Source organism: Rhincodon typus, chromosome 6 (assembly GCF_021869965.1).
Source record: "Rhincodon typus isolate 14 chromosome 6, sRhiTyp1.1, whole genome shotgun sequence".
NCBI lineage: Eukaryota > Metazoa > Chordata > Chondrichthyes > Orectolobiformes > Rhincodontidae > Rhincodon > Rhincodon typus.
The window spans coordinates 84,992,546-85,013,007 of record NC_063337.1 but is presented as its reverse complement, the minus strand read 5'-3'; the positions used below and the strand labels follow the sequence as shown (position 1 = coordinate 85,013,007).

The following is a 20,462-nucleotide window of genomic DNA, read 5'->3' as shown; positions in this document are numbered from 1 at the left end:
GAGTACAGGCCGAGTCTCACAACAGAGCGAGTACAGGCAGAGTCTCACAGCAGAGCGAGTGCAGGCCGAGTCTCACAGCAGAGCGAGTGCAGGCCGAGTCTCACAGCAGAGAGAGCACGGGCCGAGTCTCACAGAAGAGCAAGCACAGGCCGTGTCTCACAGCAGAGCGAGTACAGGCCGAGTCCAGCGGCAGAGCATGCACAGGCCCAGTTCAGCGGCAAGCGAGTACAGGCCGAGTCTCACAGCAAAGCGAGTACAGGCCGAGTCTCACAGCAGAGCAAGCATGGGCTGAGTCTCACAGCAGAGCGAGTACAGGCAGAGTTCAGCGGCAGAGCGAGCACGGGCTGAGTCCAGGGGCAGAGCGAGCATGGGCTGAGTCTCACAGCAGAGCGAGTACAGGCCGAGTCCAGCTGCAGAGCGAGCATGGGCCAAGTCCAGGGGCAGAGCGAGCACGGGCCAAGTCTCACAACAGAGCGAGTACAGGCCGAGTCCAGCGGCAGAGCGAGCATGGGCCAAGTCCAGGGGCAGAGCGAGCACGGGCCGAGTCTCACAGCAGAGCGAGTACAGACCGAGTCCAGCGGCAGAGCGAGCATGGGCCGAGTCTCACAGCAGAGTGAACTAGGGCCAAGGCTCACAGCAGAGACAGCACAGGCCGAGTCTCATAGCAGAGAGAGCACGGGCCGAGTCCAGTGGCAGAGTGAGTATGAGTGGAGTCTCACAGCAGAGAGAGTACAGGCCGAGTCCAGTGGCAGAGCAAGTACGGGCCAAGTGTCACAGCAGAGAGAGTACGGGCCGAGTCCCGCAGCAGAGAGAGTACAGGCCGAGTCACGCAGCAGAGCAAATACAGGCCGAGTCCCAGACCAGAGTGAGTACAGGCCTCGTCCCGCAGCGGAGCGAGTACGGGCCGAGTCCCGCAACGGAGCGAGTACAGGCCGAATCCCGCAGCAGAGCGAGTACCGGCAGAATCCCGCAGCGTACGAGTACAGTCAGCAGAGTGAGTCGTGGCTGAGTCCTGCAGCAGGGAGAACAAGCGTTTCCCAGAGCGGCGGCAGAGCGAGACCTGGATGGAGGCTGGCATGTGGAGGCAGCATAGATTCGTGCTCTGGGGCCTGCAGGCACAGACTGGAACTTAAGTACTTATGGCCACATATTGTCATTCTGGACTTTTTCACTGTTTCATGCTAATTTATATTCTTTTTTTCTGTAACAACTCTATACTTTATTACTCTGTAAGATTTGTACCTAGGTACTTGTTCCTAAGATGGCACCATTAAAGGCAGCCATTGTAAAAACTTTTCACTGTATTCCTGTACTTCTGTACTGGAGTACATGTGACAATAAAGAATGTTCTATTGTATTCTATTAAAAAGAATCCTTGTCTAACAAAGTCATTGCTGCAATGGCTTCCCTCAACCAAGCTTTACAAATCCCATCCATCTAAATCCAATTATACATGTTTACATTGAAACATAGGAAGTAGGAGCAGGAGTAGCCCCTAGTTGGTCCATCAAGCCTGCTCCACCATTCAAACAACTATCTACCTCAACATCGCATTTCAACAATCCCCATATCCTTTGATGTAATTACTGTCTAAAAGTCTATCAATTTATGTCTTGAACATGTTCAATTCCAAAGATTCACCTTGACTGAAGGAGTTCCTCCTTGCCTCAATCTTAAACAGCCTGCCACTTATCTTAGACTGTGTCCCCAGGTTTTAGACCCACTAGCAAGGGGAAACAACTTTTCTATAACTACGTTGTTATGCCTTGAAAGAAATGTCTTTGTTTCAATGAGTTCACCTCTCATTTTTTGAAACTGCGGTGAATATAAACTCTGTTTCCTCAATATCTCCTCATAAGTAATCCTGCCATCCCAGGGATTAGTCTGGTGAACCACCCATGCATTCTCTCTATGTCAAATACATCCTTCCTTAGGTAAGGAGACCAAACTGTACACAAAAGTCTAGGGTGGTTTTAACAAGGCTCAATATTTGCATCAAATCAATGCATTCATGCACACATTTCTAAAGTAAACCAAAGAAATAATAATAATCCAGTTAATCTTATCTATAACTAATGGTGTGCCATACAGATCATGTGCTGGGCCCACAATTATTTACAATATATATTAATGACTTGGATGAAGGAAGTGAATAAGGATGACGTAAAAAATAGGTGGAAAGGCAAGTGCTGAGGATGACACAGAGTCTGCAGAGGGTATAGACAGTTTAAGTGAGTGAATAAAAACTTGGCAGATGGAAGTGGGGAGGCGATGGCCTAGTGGTATCATCAGTGGACTGTTAATCCGGAGACCTGATTTGAATTCAATAAAATATCTGGAATTAAGAATCTAACGATGACTATGAATCCATTGTCTATTGTCAGGAAAAACCCACCTGGTTCACTAATGTCCTTTAAGGAAGGAAACTGCCATCCCTAACTGGTCTGACCTATATGTGACTCCAGACCCTCAGCCCTGTGGTTGACTCTTAACTGCCCTCTGGGCAAATAGGGATGAGCAATAAATGCTGCCTGGCCAGTGATGCCCTCATCCTGTCAAAGAATAAAGGAATATACTGCGGAGAAATGTGAGGCCATGCACTTTGGCAAGAACAATAGAGGAACTAAATATTAGTTGACTGCAGAAAACTACAGAAGATGGATTTGAGGATCCTTGTCCATGGATCACAAAAAGCTCGCATTCAAAGTTGCTGGAAAAGCCCAGTAGGTCTGGCAGCATCTGTGAAGGGAAAAACAAAGTTAACGTTTTGGGTCCGGTGACTCTTCCTCAGAACTGATGGTGGCTTGGGAAAACGTCAGTTTATATGCAGAAATAGGGAGGTGGGTGGGGTAAGGAGTAAATGATAGGATACAGCCCAAAGAGAGAGAAAGACAGTTGGACAGACAAAGGAGTTGCTAACGATCAGGCTGGGAGGGTGAACTGTTGTTCATGTAGACTGTCAGTGACTAACAGGGGGTGTATAATGGCAGGCTATGTGGTAACAAGGCCTGGTGTGTGGGGTAGAGGGCTGGGACATGGGAGAGTTTAGGCCCTGAAACTATTGAACTCAATATTGAGTCCAGAGGGCTGTAGGGTCCCCAAGCGGAAAATGAGGTGTTGTTCCTCCACCTCGCGTTGGGCTTCACTGGAACACTGCAGCAAGCCAGAGACAGAGATGTTGGCCAGGGAGCAGGGTGGTGCGTTAAAGTGGTGGGCAACGAGTAGTTCAGTGTCTTTTTTGCGAGCAGAACATAGATGTTCTGTGAAGCGGTTGCCAAGTCTACGCTTCGTTTCTCCAATGTAGAGGAGACCACATTGTGAGCAGCGAATGTAGTAGACTAGGTTCTGGGAAGTGCAGGTGAAGTGTCGCTTCACCTGAAAGGTATATTTGGGCCCTTGGATAGTGGGGAGGGAGGAGGTTTTCTCCTTCACAGATGCTGCCAGACCTATTGGGCTTTTTCAGCAACTTCGTTTTTGTTCCTGATTTACAGCATCCGCGGTCCTTTCAGTTTTTATTCAGCTCGCATTCAAGTTCAGTCAGTACTAACAAAAGCAAGTGGAATACTGGCCTTCATTTCAAAGTGAATGAAATATAAAATTAGGGAGATTTTACTAAAACTATGCAAGGTACTAGTCAGATTACATTCGAATACAATGAACAGTTTTGAGACCCCTAATTAAGAAAAGATATACTGGCATTGGAGGCAGTCAGAGAAGATTCATTAGGTTGATACCAGGTTTGAAGAGACTGTCTTATGATGGGAGGTTGAGTAGACTGGGTCTGTACTCATTTAAATATAGAAGAATGAGAGGTGACCTTATTGAAACATACAAGACTCTGAGAGGACTTGACAGAGTAGATGGAGAAATGCTGTTTCCCCTTATGGAAGAGTCTAGAACCAGAGGACAGAATCAAGGGGCTGCACATTTAAGACAGATATGAGAAGGAATTTCTTCAATCAGAGTGCACTGAATCGGTGGAATTCTTTTCTACACAGCACAGTGAGGCTGATTTCTGAAGTATATTCAAGATCGAGATAGACTTTTTTTTACATGTAAGGAGTCTAGGGTTTTGCAGAAAAAGCAGGAAAATGGAGTTGAGGTTTATCAGATCAACCATGTTCTCGTTGAATAACAGAGTAGACATGATGGGCTGAATGTATCTCTGCTCCTATCTCTTGCAGTCCTAACCCTCAAATGCTTATAAAGAAATGTTACTGAGGCTGTAGGAGACAAAAAGGAAAATCATAAATTAACACATTATCAGTGCTCATACTAGTGTAGTATGCATTTGAACCCACGTTAAATAAAGACTGCGTTAAAAACCGCACAATTAGGAAAGTTAAAAGATTTGATTCTTTTTAAAAACTCTTCAAAATGTTGTTTAATAATCCAGTTGAACCATGAGATAATAAATTGCAGATCCGAAAATGTATCTATTTACTATTGTGTACTTTAGCTATTAACAATAACTTTAAGAAAGGTTTAAGAAAAGGTATTTCTTCCACTGCTCTATCTCTTTTTCATTTATTTAGGTTAAAATTAACATATTTTCCACAGTGCATGATTTGCTAGTTAATTAATTATGCAATGGAAGTTAAAGTAAAGAAAACCAAATTCTACATATTTATAGTTCTGTAATGGTTTAAAATCTTGTCTCCTTTGATCAAGCATTTGATAACAACAATGAAGAAAGTCAATAAAAATATGTTATCATTTGTAAAGTTACATCTAACAGCCTGGTAAACTTTATCAAATTGTCCTTATTTGCATATTATTGGCATTGAAAAGCTCAAATCAATATGGAATTGATGACGATTTTTCTTGGGAATATTAGTCCAGCTGTAAAGGAATTAAAACATTTGGATCTGTTGAGCCTTGGTTTTTATATTAAACAGTGACTCATGCAATATAAAATCAGCTGTTGATGTCAGCTTAGCAGCAACAACGAACTAAGTATTGAGAGAAGTAGTCAAATTGTCATGTGACTATGTCACTATTTTTTACTAAAACAATCAATTCGTGCTTTGCCTTTATTTAAAATCTTGTGAATGTTTCAGGATTTTGATGGCACTCTATGTTCAAGAAACATTTCCATGTCATCCACTTCAAAGTACTAATTAAATCTGACACAAATTTAGGCTCGAGTTAGAAAGCTAAGGTAAAACTGTTTAGTGCAACATTATAAAGTTCACGTAAACTCAAAACAGGTGCAATGAATCACATCTGGCAAAAATCATAATATCTTGATTTTATTTAGGGTTTTACCTGCTCATACCATTTCAAATTGTTTTAAGTCATTATTTAATTTTGTGATCAAAATCTGCCATTATAAAGATGAACACAGCAACCATTCTGAATGTTGAGACTCCCTCAAATTTCAATGAATAACCGTTTCTTTTCTGGAAGGCATTAGTCTCAGGAAAAATATTTGCGAAGAAGCCTGTTTTTTTTTAAATGGTGGTTTGGACCTTTAATGTCCACCTGAATCATCAGGATAGATAAATGTGACCTCAGTTTAACAACTCATCCACAGCATATCACCTCTGATAATGCAGTATTCCCTTGATACTGCACTACTGTGTCAGGGAGATTATAAGATCTAACTCTGTGATGAAGCTTGAAGCCACAAATTCTGGCTTACACTCAAGGCGTTTTGCTGAGTGACTCAAGGCTTGAATAAGTGTGTTTTTCTCTTAAAATGGGAAAACTGTTTACTGTATCACTTTACCATTGGTTTCTACAAATGAAATAAGGATACTATGCATTGTTGGTAGATGTTTGATATACTTGAGTCACCTACAAATGCAATTGGGGTTTGTTCCCTTATACATACAGGATACAATGTTAGACTTTTAACTTGTAAACTAGGAAACTGTGAAGATTTATAAGCACTTCCTTTAATACAATAATCACAGAGAATCAAAGGGAGAAGTGCACATCCACTTCAGATTTAAAAACACGGTTACCAAGTATCCAAGAAAATACACTGTAATTTTAGTCCTAACCCATTGTGTATCTAAAACCAGCCATTAAGAAAGGTTAACTGATGGCAACTTTTCAAAGCTGTTGGTAGTATATTCAGCAACTCCAGCAAGTATAATTTAACGACAGCGCTTAGAAGCACTTGCCCTCCATCTCATAGGTATATTGGTTGCTTTCCTTTAACACTAAAAATTTTAAAATCAACATAAAAGTTGAGGTGGGGCTCATATGAATGTCCTCACCACTGACAGACATATACCTCATGTTTCTTTATAGAAATTCCAAAGACTGTCCAGCATATGTTGAGGTGTCCTGGGAAGCATAGACACACCGATACAGAGTGCACATTCCAGTGTCCTAACTTTGCATGGGGTGTGTCTTCTGAGGTCAGTAAAGAGGCCTAGACTCAGCAAAGTTTGAGGGCACTTAATGCATTTTATTTACTGTCTGTCAACTTTTATGGAGTTTTTATTGTTCTTGTGATACGTAGCCTTAGTGCTAGCTTGAGACATTCAGGACTATTATTAATGTATTTAGAAGTCGGCTAAAAAGGAATTCTACTGGAAAAATCTTTATGAGAGATTAAATGAAGCTAGAAGATGAGGTAAGTGGCAAGTGGATGTTTGGCAAGATCAATAATTTTAAAAACTTATTCAAGAATACACTTTGATTCAGGTTGTCATTTTCTCCAAGTGTCCAACAAATATTGCTCCATACTAATTATAAGATTTCAATGCATGCTGTGGTATGTTCCACAAGTTTCCATTGTGCAATGGTTACGGCTAACAATGGATAACGTTTTCCCAAAGTATCTAGTGCTGTACGATAGAGAAAAGTCTCTGGCCAACCTTTGTACTCTTCTGTTAATTAAAACAACTTTGTTTTGTAGGTGGGGAGGGGGTCGGACAGAGCTGTGCTTGTTTCCACTCAGCCTGTACAATTAATCAGTCAGCTTCTTCGGAACAATGAAGAGTGACTGCTTTGAGGCCCTGTTGTTGAGGCAGTCAGCAAGCAAAATGTACATTTCCTATTGCGCACAGCCAACAGAAATTAATTTGCCAGTTTTCCCATGTCAGGTAACATGAATAAGCATTACTGCCACATGGAGACAAGTTTCCCTTTTGTTGCTTGGGATCTCTGTTTAATGGTGGCAAAACAATCCCTTATTTATGTAACTGATTTTTGATTTATTTATAAATCAGTAATACCTCTTCAGTAAATATTAATATATAGATAGTCTTGGGCTCAGTAATTCATTTTATCCAATATTTACTCTGATGGATTTTTTATATTCACATTATTTAAACACCAACTAAAAGTTAGCATTCATAACAAAAATCAGATGCCATCTTTGTTATGTAGCTTTCATAAAACAAGCAAAGAACAATTTTCTTTTGACTAGACATGCCTACAGGCTGTGAAGAGTAACCTACTTCTATACAAAGCATTTAACACAGTACAGGTCCCAAAGCCTTTACTGATTGGGCAGTCACCAAGCCATTGTAAAAGGGCTGTGGAAATACCTGGGGGAAAAAGAATGGGAGGAGAGTACATCGGTAAGCGAAGAGAGAGAGTGTGCCAGCTGAATTTATATGAATTACCTTGTGTGACTGTTGTGGTGAAGTGGTAGCATTCTTCCTTGAGTCATGAGGTTCTGGATTAAAGTCCCATTCTAGGTTTGCAGCACAAAAATCAAGCCTGATATGCCAATATAATTTTAAGAGAGTGTAGTGGGGTTGGGAGCAGTCATGAACTGAATGACCTGTTGACCCTCTTGGATGGAAGCCAAGAATCCTAGATGACACCAAAATTGGAGGTGTAGTGGACAGTGAAGAAGGTTACCTCAGAATACAATGGGATTTTGATCAGATGGGCCAATGGACCGAGGAGTGGCAGATGCAGTTTAATTTAGATAAATGTGAGATGCTGCATTTTGGAAAGGCAAAGCAGGGACTTATACACTTAATAGTAAGTTCCTGAGAAGTGTTGCTGAACAAAGATGCCTTGGAATACAGGTTCATAGCTCCTTAAAAGTGGCGTCACAGGTAGATAGGATAGTGAAGAAGGCGTTTGGTATGATTGCCTTTATTGGTCAGTGCATTGAGCAAGGGTTGGGAGGTCACATTGCAGTTATACAAAACATTGGTTAGGCCACTTTTGGAACACTGCATGCAATTCTGGTCTCTCTGCTATAGGAAGGATGTTGTGAAACTTGAAAGTGTTCAGAAAAGATTTGCAGGGATTTTGCCAGGGTTGGAAGGATTGAGCTATAAGGAGAGGCTGAATAGATTGGGTCTATTTTCCCTGGAGCATCGGAGGCTGAGGAGTGGCCTTATAGACGGTTATAACATCATGAGAGGCATGGATAGGGTAAATAGACAGGGTCTTTTCCCCAGGTTGGGGGAGTCCAAAACTAGAGGGCAAAGGTTTAAAGGGGACATGAGGGGCAACTTGTTCATGCAGAGGGTAATGCATGTATGGAATAAGCTGCCAGAGGTAGTGGTGAAGGCTGGTACAATCACGACATTTAAAAGGCATCTGGATGGGAAGGATTTAGCGGGATATGGGCCAAATGGGTCTAGATTTATTTTGGCTATCTGGTCAGCACGGACAAGTTGGAGTGAAGAGTCTGCTTCTGTGCTGTACATCTCTATAACTCTACTCCCATGGCACTGGTTCAAATTTTTTTTTAAAAAAAAGATCTGTGTTTCCAGATATTGTTGAATCAACCTATTCCCAGATGCTTTTCCACATTTCTGGAACAGATGCGACGTGAATGTAGGTCTCCTGGTCCAGAAGTAGGGGCAGAACCAGTGCAACACGGGAGCCCTTCTCGGGCTGGACAGGGACCTTTAAAACGCTCCCAACTGAGCTATTTAGGCAAAGCATGTTTGGGCCAAAACGTAGCAGAGGAGTTGGTATCCTGGTTAATATTTACCCCTCAATTCATGTCAGATTAACTGGTCATTATCACAGTGCCATTTGTGGGAGTTTGTATATGACTTGGCTGCCCGGGTTCCCAGCAACAGTGGCTAACCTCCGGAAAAGTGCAATTTAAATATGATTTTTTTTTTCCTTTCACTATCTATGTACTATTTTGGGAAACAGAATACCACAAGCTATCTGTAGCCGACATAAATTCAAAGAGGTCTAACAACTCTCTTTAAACATAAATCCAAAGTTCGCTTTAGTCTGTAATAAGCGCTTTTTGATCTCCAGAGCTTCTAAGGTCTTTGAGAAGGTGCGAGCTCCTTTCCAATTCCAAGGGCAAAATTATAAGTCTTTATAAGATTCTTTGATTGTGCGAATACCAGGTAGTCGCCGAAAATGATTGAAAAAAAATTACAAAGGAAACTAAACTTTATCTGCAGGAGGGTCGGTTTTGCTTCCCCGTCAGTGTACTTCGCATATCTGCTCCAGCGCACAAGAGCTGGGTGGTCACATTGATTGTTGGATTCAAGTCAATTACTCAGCAATCTTAAGAACCGTTCAGATGATTCACAAACCTGTCTTGAGCCCTCTCCTCCAAAAAAGTGTTCTATTGCAGCGGTTTGGCACTGAGACTGTATTGTGTGGAAGCTGACAGTAGCAACAACACTGTTGACATGAGACACCTCACGTGGTAAAAAGGGAACATGCCCATCCGCTGTACCCATGTGTTTACGCCTAACGCCAGTCTCCTAGTCTTGCCATTCTATACATTACTGCCAGTTGCCCTTACCAAAAACAAAAACTAATGTTCACTTGTATACGGGTTCTTCTGTCATTAAATTACACTTTTCTAGGGCGTTTGGCGAAGCAATCTTGCAGGATGATAACCTGGCAGCACATATTTTCATTTAAGGTCCAGCTGGGATTGATTGTAGCTCCATGGAGCGAAAATCCCCACCCCAAATCGACCCCAAGTCACTGGGAACCCCCTCGGAAGTGGACGAGCTGCATTAAGCCTGTGCAATACTTTTTTTGTTTCAAAAGGAAAATGTAACGGAAAAAGTAATGTCTCAATTCTTTTTGAGGCATGAAAATCGTTTGTGTTCTCCTCCAAAGAACTAGGTCATCTGCTCATAATTGCAAATCATGCAATAAATCATTGGGCTCCAAAGATGAATTCCGCTCCAATAATGAAACAATGCTTATTGGCATGCCATGTCAGCTCAATTTAATTCACTCTCCATTCAGAATAACCAATCCACAATCTGCAATCCGAGGACGACACCAGATAAATCAGTCGACTAAATGATGGCCTTGAAGGATCATGTGAACCTCTTTAAACTTCTGCTGTTGATTTCCCAGCGATACATTTCACATTATATTTACCACGCTGGGATTGAAATCTCCGATGGGACAGCATTAAGCCTAGCATAAAGTCCATCTAAGCAGCCCTCCCGTGCACTGGGGAATAATGACTGGAGACCTTTTATTTATCATGTTTTATTTTTGCTATTCCCACTGCACTTTGCAAAAGATTGCTTAAGCATTTTTCTTCGATTCGCATTCGTTTTGACAGATTAAACGATTTGATGTCAAGCTTTGGCTTCTAACTTGCTGAGTATTAAAAGAAAAACTTATCCAGGCCGTCTATCACGTCATTAAACCACTATTTTTTCTTTTTCATTTATGGTTATTAATGTTGCTAAAATATTGGTCCCCCATCTTTCTCTCTCAGTTCATCATCACACTTTGCAAACTTCAGAAAACTTCGTGCCCGCCCCCGGCTACTACACTGAACTTCATTAATAAACGCGCTTAGTGTTTTCGCAGTTTAGTGGCGTAGAAGCTACAGCTCGTGTGTGTATTACACATTCAAGCTACATGCAAATTTATTGTACAAGCAGGACTGTACATTTGCAAGTAATTGTCAGTGGGAAATATGATGGCTATTCTAATATACACAAATAAAACAACCAATTAGATAGTGGATTCTTGCAGATGCTGAAATTAATCAGTATAATACAACTTATTTGATCACCGTTCTTCTCTTACTAAATCTAAGCAGTGTGTTATAATTACAGTGGGCCTTTTGATCAACGCTGCCAAGATTGCACTTTTCTTAAAGGAACAATAGCGTTAAGGAATTCTAAATTATGAAATGGCATTTTATCGAGCACGTTCTGCGTTCATGTCCACCCAGCATTTGAGCCTCTCTCCCACTATCAGAGTCTTGGAAAAGTTCCAAAGCTCGCACCTAAACGATAGGCTGCACCTTCGAAATTACCCCGCCGCAATCATGTATTGGTGGCTTTGAGCTCAAGGAAGCACTTCATTCCCCTTCACCATATCCCCCCACCCCCCGCCCCCACAACGCTACTAACACCTGAAAAATTGACGCCATCTTTCTGATAAGCCAATTTGGGAGACCGTTCCACCCTTCTGTACAGCAGCCTGACAACTGCGTGGTTCATTGTCAAAACAACTGGATGGTCTGAACCAATAGAATTAAAGCGTACCGATGATCCAAGTTTTCCAAATCATTCTGTGAGCTGCTATGGAAGTAACAGCCCACTGGCAAAAGACAGTCGAGCTGTTTAGCTCGAAAACTAACCGATATATCAACTCCTCTGATTTACTTCCGATGCCCTCTCTAATGAAAGTACTTTTTGGTGATTTGTTTTTGGGGGTGACGATATAAAACAAGTCTGATGTGCGCTCGCGCCTGCTGGGTGTTTCAAAAATGACCAAATCACATTCTCCTGATTCCATTATGAGTGATTATTTCAGCCACTTGCAGCTCTACTGAATGAAATGTTTGTACAGCTTTCACCTTATACCACTAATCATGGCGTTTATTGTGCTAACCATATGGAGGTTCTGTTTATACAAGCGGGGAAGGCAGCAAGCAGACAGGCAAACCTCCCTAGTTTGTCATACTTTAGCAAATTGTAAATGCAACAGAAATATATTCACACCACTATCTTTCTCGGTATGCTGAAGTTTCTGATGCGCTAAATGGGAGTATTGAACACTCAGCCAGGAGCCAAGTCGCTCTCTCTTGCCCGGACAATAGCCACAACCTCCCCCTTTTATCTCGAGATATTCTCAGATCTATTCCAGATTGCAGGTTACAAATTTCAAAGTAACCGCGGTTGGAGGCGATCTATCCAGCAGCGAATGGGAGAACGAAGTACTATTGCCAAACGCTGGCTCTGGAAGTCAACTAAACAGGCCGGCAGATAATCAAAATAACCACTTGAAGATCTCCTCTGACGCGATCCTCTGTTCCTTGCACGTCTCAGATGAAGGGTTAACACCGGGGTCGAAGCGTTGCTCAATCCCGCTGTCGCTCTTCCAAACCCAAACAGTTAGGGGCCACGCTTTACCTTCCCAGGGCTGAGTCTTTACATGTGAAAGCGAGCGCGGAGCTGTGTCTGTAATCGCTGCTGAAAACTCGTTGACTGTGTCTGTCTTTCCTCCCCCAGCAAGACAGTCAGACAAAAGCTGAAATGTATAAAACAAGGCAATCCATCACCCCGCAGATGGGAAGCAGGAACGGCGCGGAGCTGGAAAATGACTTGCCTACCCACTTTAACAATGGGTGAGAGCAGTGAAAGGTCACTGGGATGTTCCTTCCTGTACCTATCTTACACCACTCAAGTTTGCAAAAGAGTCGGACGATACTTTCTTAAATTCTAGCCCTGTCATTTCCAATTTAATGCTTTTTGGTCATGCTTGTATTTAGATTCAGCAACAGCTACTCAGCATATCAATCCTAATTAGAGGATCTGGGGCTGCAAAGGACGGGCGATGGACGATTTGCATAATCTAATCATAAATACGCAGTGATACATATTTCCAAATGCGTTTGTACAATTATCTTTCCATCCTTGGGGCAATCGTATTAATATGATTAGGCAATATTTCTGAAAATAAAAACAGCCAAGTATGCACTCTTTTTAACCGCAGCTTAGGGCGATATGAAAAATTAATTAATTTCTGAAGAAAATCAATTTCTGTACGTGATCATATTAAAACCGAAGCCTAACCAAGACCCAAGTCCTGTTTCCTTCAAGTCTTCTCGGGGGGTTGTCAGCTCTATGGACGTAAACATTGTGATTGGTGTAGTGACAAGGGGTAGTGTGGATTTATAATATTGGGGGGTGGGGGTGGATTGGGAAGACAACAAATCCAGATCAATTCTACACATTTCTCGATTTTGCAGCCCCCATTGAAGCAAGTCTTGATACACCAGCAGGATGTGCCTTCAGCCATTGTAATTGATTATTCACTGATTCACTCCCCAGCAGTAATACATGCAGGAAAAAAATGATAGCAATATTACAATGCAATTAGCAGTCACTTTCCCCCCTCCTTTTGAAATATTATTCCACAGCACATCAAGTGAATCGTTAAACACACTGCATTGGACATTTCGAGAAGGTCGCTGCATGATAAAAAGGTACTGGTGATGCAGTTTGGATTATTCATAGCCTTGAAATGCAGTCTAAATAGAATGGAGGAGGAAGGGTTGTAGTGAAGCACCGCTGTCTCTTTAAGGGCAGCCCAGACCATTGAAGCACCGCGTTAGCAGCGGCTTTGTGAACCTGCGAACACATGGTGGTAAGTGTTAACCCATTAACTGCTGACCACCGTACGTTGCTGAGCCCTTAAAAGAATAAAGTTGAAGCTTGTTAGGGTCTCCGTTCCATTTACTTAAAAAAAAGAGAACAAATTGTATTTGCAAATATGCACTGAATCAGTGTGTCCCTGTTTCTAAAAACTCCAAGGCAGTTAACACAGTAACAGAAAGGAACACACTAAAAGACTCCACGGAGATTTTTTTTAAATAAGTCCAGCCGTCTACTAAAGAGGTCGATCTCAAAAGGAGATGATTTGAAAAATGATTTTATTGGATTAGAATGCGCCATTTTGCCTTAATTGGCATTAAGGCCACTTGAGTGAATTCTGCACTGTCTCATTTTTCAAGCAGTTTGGTTCCCACCCTGATCAGCCGTATGTCGTTCCTTTTTGAAGTTATTATTATCCCAATTCCCGCTTGGATGCGGTTGCTGGGTGACTGGTATCTTAGCACCCATTTCCACTCGATATGATCTGAATCTGATCCAGCAATTCCCCAATGAGCGACATAAAAAAAAGAGACCGCACAGCTTCCCTCATAAAAGAAACATCTGCATGGATCAGGCGCAGTGAGAAAAAAAAAGTTGCCTTTTTTCGTCTGACTGATCTTTCCCTCACGTAGACACAGCAGTCTCAACTGTACCGTCGATGTGAAATACTCGTGACAAACACATAACGTCTTCTCCAGAAACTATAAATGTCGTTATACCAGGAGTCTAGTTAAAACCCGCATGTTGCCAAAGTGAAGCAGAACAGGCAGCTCAATGCAACAATATCAGATAGTCACAGTGACATCATTCCAGATCATTCCTCACTAAGCATCTCACACTTGCTCTGTGAACACTGGCATCTTAGTACTGAGATCTCATTTACTTCCAGAAAATCAAGCAGAAAAGTTTTGGCGTGGCTTAAAGCAAAGTTAGTGAGAATGGGTTTGTTTAACTTTACGTTCCGGCAAAGAACATCAATTCCAGTTTGCTGTCGATTTATGATAATATCATTGGACTTCATGAAGAGATGGGCTGGAAAAGAAGGACAAATGATGCTTTGATCACGGGGAGGCCTTGACAGTAACAAGAGTTCGATCGTTCTTGTTTTATTAAAATTGAATTGAAGTGATTTCTCATTGACAGCGGTAGGAAACATTTCCAGGTTTGAAAGCTCAGTTTGCAAACAAGGTTGGCATTTTGACCCACGTGTTACTTTGAGATTCACGGTATTTAAAATAACCTACTGGTTAACAATACGATAATGGCATTTTTGTTTAAGTTTTGGTAGTTTGGAATGGTACCTTGCATATAACAGCCGAAGGGATACGGCCCATTTAATCTAGTCTTTTCAAAGAGATTTGATTGAAATACCGCTTAGAAACCATGACCTTTTGATGACACTTCTTGGCAGCAGGCGCATCTCGCTGTCAAGCTATCGGATGACACCAAATGGCATCACAAACAACAAATGAGTTAGCAGCCCCACTGTAAAAGAAATGGCCAGCTAAAAGATGCTGTAGTGCGAGGATCCAGTCTGCTCACTGTCTGTTGGAAGATGCCTTTAATTCCGATTATGTGGACGCTTGCATTTTCAGCAATGATGCAATGCTTCCTGAAATAGTTCAGAGCGATTGTGAAAGTGATTGATTTTAATCTTCACAGCCACTACCAGGTGCTTTGAAAGGCAATTATAAGCCTGTGTGTTCCAGTATTATCCAAGCACCTCGCTGCCATTAAACTCCCATGTATCACTGCATTAAAGAACGGCCAGCCCACTCCCACATACACATACGCAGAGTTTTATTGCAGGTATTATGTCAAAATTACAGTTCCCTTATTACTCAATAGCTAATTATTGTTCCAGTACTGATTCTAATCTAAATGTACTTAACTTTGAAATGTTCAGACTTTGGAAGTACGTGCATAAAGTTGTGCTGGTTGATTAATCTTTTGTGATATCAAGTATGTGGCCCTTGAGCCTTTTGGTTTATTCAACAACAGAGCCTTTATTAGGGTGTGTAAGATATATGTTTATTCAACAATCTGAAATTATGTAATGAAAGCAACATTTAAGGGACGTTAGTTGTCCATCAACATCGGGTAACAACTTCCTGTCATCTTGACAACTTAGCTAATGTCTCAGAAATCCTTTACTCTTAATGATCCTGTCTGTACCTCTCCAATTAATAACTATCTTTTCTAAGATGATTCTCTAATCATGTCACATCAAGTGTGAAGCCCATTCTGCTAAATTACTGAAAGAAACAATAATTGTTCAAAGAACAATTGTTCTTCCAAAGGACTCAAAGCAAGTCATTTGACATTAAAGTCATCCAGCATGCTTTCTGGGAACAATTGCTTTCTTTAGACTCAAAAGAAATAAAGCAGATTATTTCAGAAATCACAGACAAGTTTAAGGGTAATTACAGAAAACATTATTTTAAAAAAGTCCTTGCTATACAAGGCAATCCTTCAAACTGCTTGAATATTTGCTGGCATGATAAGCATTTGTATCAAAAGGGTACCATAGTTTTCATTAACAAACTATAGCTGTTCATAACCTGTATGGTCCACAGGTTCAGAGTTTAGTTACAGTAAGTGTTGTTTACCAAGAAATTTCAACTTTCCAAATTGTCATTTTACTTAAACCTCTAAAAAGTATGTATTTTCCTTATCCAACTGTTGCTATCAGACTCCAGTGCATAGAATTAAGCAGTAATTCAAACTTATGACATAATTGCTTCCCAATGTCAGTTGTGGCTTTTTTTTGTATAAACGGATCTTCCCTTCTGATATCTATTTCGTAAAAAAAACCCGTTTCTGCCACATTCAAGTGACAATATAAAATATAGCATCTCCTTTCAATAATGCTGCCATTATTATCACAACTGTCCTCTTCCTATTCTTTTTTTCCTCACTGTGAGACCCTGGACTGAGAACAAGTTACCTATGGGGAATAGAGTTACATCAGTGGAAAAATGTTGCATATTCTCACTCACGTCTGTTCTAGCCTATTGCCTCAATCACCTCCATTATAAACTAGTTTGTCGGCATGAAATAGTTACACACTTCAGGATTCTTTTACAGATATCACAAATAGAACATATTTGTATTTCTCCCTTGTACAAAGACTAATCTTAACAATACAATGAATCACAAAGTAGATCGCAAATTACGAAATATACCTGTAAAACTTCAGATAATTACAATGCAAAGCCTCTTCTTTTCAGTCTTCCACTGAATTTCTGATGGAAATGCTTCTTGTACCATGAACCGTTTGATGGGGAACTCCTATACTTGTGTTAACTTAGACTTTGGCACCATGAAATATACATTTTGCTGTTGTCATTGAGACTTGACTTTCGCTAAAATTGTTCAGCTTTTCCCTTACAGAGCAGTTTTTGAAAACCTTTTAAAGGAGGGAAAAAAGTACACATTTGAAAAGTAGATTTGGAATTGGTGTATAAATGTGCAACACTATTTTTGTAAGTGATACACAATGCATGGGTTTATCATGTGGAATATGATAATGGATAGCAGTAGTATTTATGTAATTGCAAAACATGATGTGGAACTAATCTTTATTTGTCAGTCAATTTGGATAGTTCCTGAAAATTTGCAATTTCCTCAGTAATATGAGTCATTGAAGAGTTTCAGATATCACATTTGGAAATTTAAAGTTGTACACAGAATCCAAGTCTTGGGCTTATAAGTAGAAATAGGAGAGAAAAATCAGTGGATACATCAGTGGATACATCCTTGGCTTCCTTAAGTTTACTGTATATATCAGGGGTATGTTGAGATAATTTTCAACAAAAAATATCATAGTTCTAATTAAATATTTTAATGAAAATGTGTGTATTGGAGTCAAGCACTAATAATAATATAATGACCCAAGAAATCATTCCACTATTATCAAGAAAACTAGCATGGTATATACACTGTACACACTAAAGAAAGTACCATTGCTGGACATAGTGAATATATTGCTAATGTATAGCTCACTTCACTCGTGAAATAATATATTATGCATTCTGCTTAAGCTCATGTACATGATCCAAGAATATTGATACTTTTGATTATGCATTCATCTATTCAAGTAATGTGCACAGAATACTGGATTTGAACAATGGTATAATGTATTCTCATAGAACAAGATTCATGAAGTAGAATCTTGCCTCTTCTATTAAATGTTATAGCCTGTTTATAAAAAAAAACTAACTGATTAAAAAGTGATTTTGCATGTTAATTATGTAACAGACAATAATGGTATGTATTAAAATATTAAGCTGACTAATTCCATATTAAAAAGGTACTTGAGCACAATACTAAAAATTGTGCACAGCTAGTCCACTATCCAAAGATTTAATGATCTTCAAGACAAAACTTCTGCTTTTATAAAATATTTTCTTGAAAATTTACAGCAATAGTTGAATAGTTTCAGATTTGCATAAATCACTTATATATTTGCCAGTGCAATACAATATATGTCACATCCCATATTACTGCATTAAGGAAAAGCTTGTCCTACTACACAGTAATGCATGCAGCAATTGTGCAATGTATAAAGATTCTCCATTCAGTCAGTAAATATTTTATACTCCATCATAGGATTAAACTGTGATGAAAGAAACTAAAATCACACATCTAACAAAAATAAACACTTGTCAATAGGAGATGGAGGTAAAGTTATGATTTTCAAAACAGTCTATCCCTGCTCCGTGGTATACTATGAAGTCACTTTCATCATTGCATTGTGTTAACGCTTTGATTATCTGAAGAGTAAATTGATTCAATACCTCTTTATGCACCAATGAGCATTAAGTGACAGTGATGGCTGATCAAATGACATAACTTTGGGTATAGGCTCTATGATTTGATAAGATTCTAAAACAGGATAACACATTTTCTTTCCAAAAAGAATATTTACATTCACATTCTAAAAACCTGTGGAAACATACTCCAGCAGCTACTGATCATTGTGAACTTCTCAACAAAATAGGCTAAGGATCATCTGTTTAAGCTTACTTATAACAAAGCTATGATATCTTTCAACAAGGAGTTATCAAGGTAACATATTTTAAAATAACAATTCCATGGGATGAGATCATACATCTGAATACTGGACTACATTGTGTCAGAAAAAGGCACCAACATGTTCCAATTTACTATTAAGTTCTTCAGATGAAAAAAAAAACGTCAGGTTCAGTGATAATAGGCAATAGATAGAAAAGTATCATTTTTAATGCTAATTTTCCTTTAAACTCTGAAAATTGGCTTATATTTTTAAAAGAAAACATGGATACTGTTTAATCACTTTAGATCAACAGAAACCTGATGAGGGCAAAGAGATAGTTATCAATGTGGAGCTGTGAATGTTGCGATATAGCCAGAACTCTCTTTAAAATTGATATGGATCATTAAAGAGCACATTGTACATAAGAACTCAGTGATGTGCCATATATTCTAAAGCAAAAAAAAAGATCAAAGTAAAACTATTAATGGGTGGTGTAAAAGCACAATTGTTGGCAGCCATCTGGTACAGCTTGTTATTTTATAACACATCATGCAAGTGAGGGTATACTCAATGGCTTTTTATTAGTTTAAGCATTTATTCATGGAAGCCTCTTACTGTTGGAGATGGGTGTAAAGTGAACAAAAGGTATTGCCAATTACACCTTATCTCCTTTGAAACTGATGTTACTTGTAATTGTGCAAGCATTAGGTAAACACAATTCTTTTGTAAGGTTAAACTTTAGGAGGACAAGAGAAAATGTAGAGAACATTACAGGAAACATTTCAACGCTTATTATTGCAAAATGCACAACTGCGATTCGCGAGTTTTCCTCTAACAAGTACTTTCTTAAAAGTTAATGTTGCCTGTTCTTAAAAGGGAAGAAAGTTGCAGACACATACACCCTCTCTAAGAAACTGTTCGGAAATTTGTTTTGGGATACGTGAGAGATACTATAAAGCGTTAGCTTAAAGCTCCGTTTAGAGAACAAAATAGGGACAGACGTTGTCATTTGCTTTTAAACTCGATACAAATTGATAGAAAGGGAGAACATTGCAAAGCTCCAGAACAGGGTGCAATTAACATGCCCTACGTACAACAGTTTTTTTTTGCCGAAGCATTCTCTTGTATCGGAAGATGATCTCTTTCAGTGCCAGTTCGAGGTTTTCAGAAAACCCACTCAGGTGGATCCCACTCCGAAACCTGTGGCCTGAATGCACTTTCTGATCAGACCAAAGGCATGGACGCTGTTTTAGTGGGATTGGCTCTGATCACCTCACTTTAGGGCAAAGCTTTCCGATCGGATCAGCAGGTCGGATTAGAAAGGGGAGGTGCGCGGGCTCCAGTTGATTTATATAATCAGAATAAAGAAATTAGGTTTTCATATGTACACACACATACACACACACACACACATGTCAGTAAGGGTACTTTAGCCATCAGCACAGGTTATTGGCGACCAGGAACAAGGGGCTACCGAACAGGTGGCGCGTTACGAATAAATTGCTTGAACCGTTGGGTGTTTGTGGTATTTCGTACAGTTTGGGAGAGTTTACCCGAGAGCTGTTCAGTTGGTTGGGACTTGAGAGAACTCACCTTTGGAAACTTGCCACTTAAAACTGAAACCATCCGGTTGGAGGTTTAAGTGAGTTAATGGGGTAAGGGCATGCGTGTGTGAAGGGGTGTGGGGGTGGGGAAAGGAGTTGTAAGGCTATGGGAGTGTAAGGGTAGTGGGCTAGGGAAGGGGGAGGATGATCAGGGAAAGAGTGGGGATGGGGGGGTGAGATGGGGGGAGGGTGATCAGGGAAAGAGAGGAGGTGAGGGCGGTGAGATGGGGGAGATGAAGAGGGAGGAGATGAGAAGGGGAAATAAGGAGGAGCAGATGGGGAAAGATAAGGGGG

General features: G+C 40.4%; 1 protein-coding gene across 1 annotated transcript in view; it reads right to left on the bottom strand.

Moving 5' to 3' along the window:
- The window catches only part of dachc (dachshund c), a 569,756-nt gene that overhangs the window by 547,845 nt on the left and 1,449 nt on the right, over positions 1–20,462 (bottom strand). The window lies entirely within an intron of this gene.